Source organism: Microtus ochrogaster, unplaced genomic scaffold, assembly GCF_000317375.1.
Source record: "Microtus ochrogaster isolate Prairie Vole_2 unplaced genomic scaffold, MicOch1.0 UNK12, whole genome shotgun sequence".
In the NCBI taxonomy this organism is placed as follows: domain Eukaryota; kingdom Metazoa; phylum Chordata; class Mammalia; order Rodentia; family Cricetidae; genus Microtus; species Microtus ochrogaster.
The window spans coordinates 836,956-842,380 of record NW_004949110.1 but is presented as its reverse complement, the minus strand read 5'-3'; positions in this window follow the sequence as shown (position 1 = coordinate 842,380).

The window sequence follows — 5,425 nt, the reverse complement described above, 5'->3', positions numbered from 1 at the left end:
AAAAAAAAAAAAAAAAAAGAATATAAATTGGGCAGTGGTGGCTCACACCTTTAATCCCAGTACTCAGAGAGGCAGGAACAGGTGGATCTCTGTGAGTTTGAGACCAGCTTGATCTACAGAGTGAGTTCCAGGACAGCTAGAGATATACAGAGAAACCCTGTCTTGATAAACTAAAACACAAAAACAAAACAAAAACAAAGAAACAAGAATATAAAGGCTTATTTGTCTCACTTGCTCCCTACCGCCATTACTCCAGACCTAACTGATCCGTTCTGGATAGGTTATCATAGCCTCACTACACCCATCCGAAGCAAACAGTCAAACTCAGGCTAATCCAGATGTGGTTCACAGTTCAGGATGTGGGATACTGAGATGAGAAAGTGTGGAGCAGCTCAGAGCCTGAGCCTCCCCAACAGAAAAAGGCAGAGTAAGTGGTTCAGCAGGTCTCTGGTCAGGACACAGAGCTCATACCTCTAAGACCCTAAAATTATATCAGCACCTTTCTTGGTCAGCCACCAAATGGGCTGGGCTTTGTGAGAAGAAACACTTTAAAAGCTTATTCTCAAAGGATGTTTTCTTCCTCTTGGCTGATGATTTTTGTACTAGTGATCTATATTCATAATATATTCTAGTATAAACTAGTGATCGATTGCACATTTTGTTTTTCCATGAATTTTATATTTGAGGGGTTTATGCTTAGTTCATCTATATATCACACATTTTAAGATGATGTGTTAATTCTGTGTTATTCAATTTCAATTGCTAAGTAGCAATAAAAAAGCAGTATCTTATTTATTCATTCATTTATTTATTTATTTATTTTAAAGTCACAGTTTCACTACATTGCCTGGGCAGGCCCATCTCAGCTTTCTGAGTTCTCTGCTAGACAGAGCCATTCTAATTGCATTAAATGCCTGGCCCTTCTTTAGATATTGATTTGATATATATGAGGCTGTCAGGAAATCTAAACATTGACTAAATAAAAGACATAAAGAAAATGTACTAATGGTGTTTGTGGGGAGGGTTACAGAGTTATAGTTAATATTATAGAATGAATATAGACATGCTATCTTCGATTTGTGTGTAAATATCTTTTGTGGAGGAAGGAAGAAGGGTACTTAAGAAACAGGATTGGGTACATGTTAATAACTGTAGAAGTTGAGTGGTGGATGCCCCCTGGTTCCTTTTTTTTTTTTTTTTTTTTTTTTTTTTTGGTTTTTCGAGACAGGGTTTCTCTGTGGCTTTGGAGCCTGTCCTGGAACTCCCTTTGTAGACCAGGCTGGCCTCGAACTCACAGAGATCCGCCTGCCTCTGCCTCCCGAGTGCTGGGATTAAAGGCATGCGCCACCACCGCCCGGCCCCCTGGTTCCTTTTGAGTTTAATCTAGTTCTTGTGTTTGTTAATGTGGTGGCGGAGTGGGGATTACTAAGGTTTGAAACCAGGGCTTAGTATAAACTACCCTCCCCCACCTTCTTTAAATTTGCTTTGTGACAAGGTCTCACTGTGGAGTTCTAGCGGGCCTGAAAAGTGCTATATAGACAAGGCTGTATCAGAGTCTTAGTCAGTTTTCCATTGCTGTGACAGAGCGCCATGACCAAGGCACCTTATAAAAGAAAATGTTTAGAGCCAGGCCGTGGTAGCGCAAACCTTTAACCCCAGCACTCTGGAAGCAGAGGCAGTTGGACCTCTGTGAGTTCGATACTAGTCTGGTCTACAAGAACTAGTTCCAGGATAGCTAGGACTGTTACACAGAGAAACCCTGTCTTGGGTGTGTGAGTGTGTGGGGGGGGGAGGGTGTTTAATCAGGCCTGTCAGAGGTTTAGAGTCCATGACAGCAAAGCAAAGTCACGTAGACAGAAACAGCTGAGAGCACGCCACAGTAGCATGCATTTGGAGGACAGAGGGTAATGTTTGGGAATAGCTCTCTCTCTCCTTCCACCATATGGGTCCCAGAAACCAAGCTCAGGTTGTCAGGCTTGGCTTTTACCCACTGAACCATCTCAGTGGCCCAGTTACACTATGTGCGTCTCTTGTCCTTTACGTAAACACAAACCTCATGCCGGAATCCTGAAGATAAACTGGGAGAGGGTGCTAATGGAACACATAATTTGTTCTTTTCCTAGTGTAGCCACACTGTGTAGCATTAAATAAATACCTTTTCTCTGCTTTACACTACTATGTGTCTGTTAAGTTGACCTATTGAGAATAGGCTAAGCCTGGCTTGTTAGAGCAGCCAGGCCCCAAGCTCTGACACTGACTACTCAAGTAATATCACCTATTATTCAAAAACAAAAAGGGCTTTACGCTCTTTATCCCAGTAATTACTTTTCATCACCAATGGCAGGACAACCAGGCATTGCGGTATCCTCAAGGGACACAAGGAGAACCACGAATGTTCATGCCAAATTTGAGCATGGTGGCACATGACAGTAATTCTTTCATTCAGTAACTGGAGGCAAGAGAATGAGCCTTGCTGATGCAGTTGGTTTGACATGAGTATGGGATACATGAGACCCTATCTCAAAGGTAAGATAAGGGCTATGGAGATGGCTCACTAGATAAAGTGCTTGATGACCTCAATTCAAATCCACAGAACCCATAGAAAGCAGGAGGTGGGGTTGAGTGGCTGAAATCCCAACATTCCTACGTCTGATCCTCAGGTCTTCAGACTCCGCAGCGGCATGTGATGTGGGATGCTTCTCAGTATGCTGTGAATATGTTTTATTACCATTGGTTAATAAGGAAGCTGGTTTGGCCAATACCCAGGCAGAATAGAGCCAGGCAGGAAATCTAAATAGAGATACAGGGAAAAAAGGGTGGAGTCAGAGACATGACTGCAGTTGTTGAGAAGCAAGATGTGAGGTGACAACTCACAAGCCTCGTGGTAAAATATAGAATAATAGAAATGGATTAATTTAATATGTAAGAACTAGTTAAAAATAAACCTGCACTAAAAGGCCAAACAGTTTGTAATTAATATTAGGCCTCAGAGGGGTTATTCGGAACTGGAAGGTGGGAAAGCAACCTTCAGTTACAGGCATGCATGCACTCCCACTTATACATACAACACAAAACACATATATACAGATGGATAAACAAATACATTTATAGGGGGCTGGAGAGATGGCTCAGAGGTTAAGAGCATTGCCTGTTCTTCCAAAGGTCCTGAGTTCAATTCCCAGCAACCACATGGTGGCTCACAACCATCTGTAATGGGGTCTGGTGCCCTCTTCTGGCCTGCAGACATACACACAGACAGAATATTGTATACATAATAAATAAATATAAATAAATAAATATTAAAAAAAACAATTACATTTATAAAATCAAAGTCATGTCATACATTCAAAACAGCTCAGGTTTTTCAGAATTTGAATGTCATAAACAAATACTATTACCACCATTAACAGGTTGTGTGTTGTGTATACTTTGTGCCTCAGAATCCTCCTCCAATCCTGGTGGCAGTCAATTAAGCCAATGAGCTCTTTTCTTACAATGTTTTCAGGTATAGGGAATAAAAAGCATAAGGTGGGGCGGTGGTGGCGCATGCCTTTAATCCCAGTACTAGGAAGGCAGAGGTAGTCAGATCTCTGTGAATTCGAGGCCAGCCCGGTGTGAGTTCCAGGACAGGCTCCAAAGCTACAGAGAAACCCTGCCCCACCTCCGCAAAAAAGCATAAGATTATAAAAGCATATAATTTTATAAGACTAAAGCTATCAAATACTTTTTTCCATATAATTTATACTTTCTTTTTTTGTTTTTCTTTTTTTTTACATTTTTTATTGATATTTATTAAGCTCTACATTTTTCTCTGATCGACCTGGACAGATTGGTTATGGAAAGATTTGGGGATCAACTGGAGAAATTTGATAGTTTGAATATAAAAGATGAGATAAGAATTGCTGAAGTGGAAAGGTGTAGATGTTTGAACGAGAGCAGACTGCTAAATAAAATGTCATCTTGCATTTAAGTAAAAATACTAGCTAGGCATGGTGAACCCCTTTAGTCCCAGCACTCAGAAGGCAGAGGCAGGCCGGCTTCCGTGAGTTCGAGGCCAGCCTGGTCTACAAAGTGCATACCAGGATAGCCAGAAGCCACAGCTGTAACACAGAGAAACTCTGTCTCATCCTCCCCTCCCCCCAAAAAAAACATTTGCCATGTGGGCAGTAGGGAGAAAGCATTTGCAGGGAACTGGGTTAAGGGTCATTCTTTTTTTTTTATTTTATTGATATTTATTGAGCTTTACATTTTTCTCTGCTCCCCTCCCTGCCTCTCTCCTCCCCTCTTCAATCCTCCCCCAAGGTCCCCAGGCTTCCAATTTACTCAGGAGAGCTTGTCTTTTTCTACTTTCTACTTCCCATGTAGATTAGATCTATGTAAGTCTCTCTTAGTGTCCGCATTGTTGTTTAAGTTCTCTGGGATTGTGGTTTGTAGGCTGGCTTTCTTTGCATTATGTTTAAAAACCACCTATGAAGCTGGGCAGTGGTGGTGCATGTTTTTAATCCCAGAACTCGGGAGGCAAAGGCAGATGGATCGCTGTGAGTTCGAGGCCAGTTTGGTCTACAAGAGCTAGTTCCAGGACAGGTTCCAAAGCCACAAAGAAACACTGCCTCAAAAAACAAAAACAACACCAACACCAACAAAAAAAAAACCAAAAACAAAACAAAACACCTATGAGTGAGTACATATGATAATTGTCTTTCCGTGTCTGGGTTACCTCACTCAAAATAATGCTTTCTAGTTCCATCTATTTTCCTGCAAAATTCAGGATGTCATTATTTTTTTCTGCTGTGTAGTATTCCATTGTGTAAATGTACCACATTCTTCTTTTTTTTAATGCTTTTATTTATTTATTTTAAATATTTATTTATTTATTATGAATACAGTATTCTGTCTGCATGTATGCCTGCAGGCCAGAAGAGGGCACCAGACCTCATTACAGATGGTTGTGAGCCACCATGCGGTTGCTGGGAATTGAACTCATGACCTTTGGAAGAGCAGGCAATGCTCTTAACCACTGAGCCATCTCTCCAGCCCCTACCGCATCCTTCTTATCCATTCTTCGATCGAGGGGCATTTAAGTTGTTTCCAGGTTCTGGCTATGACAAACAAAGCTGCCATGAACATAGTTGAGCACATATCCTTGTGGCATGATTGAGCATCGTTTGGATATATACCCAAAAGTGGTATTACTGGGTCTTGAGGAAGGTTGTTTCTTAATTTTCTGAGGAATCGCCACACTGATATCCAAAGGGGCTGTACCAGCTTGAATTCCTACCAGCAATGCAGAAGGGTTCCCTTTTCCCCACAACCTCTCCAGCATAAGTTGTTATCAGTGTTTTTGATCTTGGCCATTCTTACAGGTGTAAAATGGAATCTTAGAGTTGTTTTGATTTGCATTTCTCTGATGATAAGAATGTTGAAC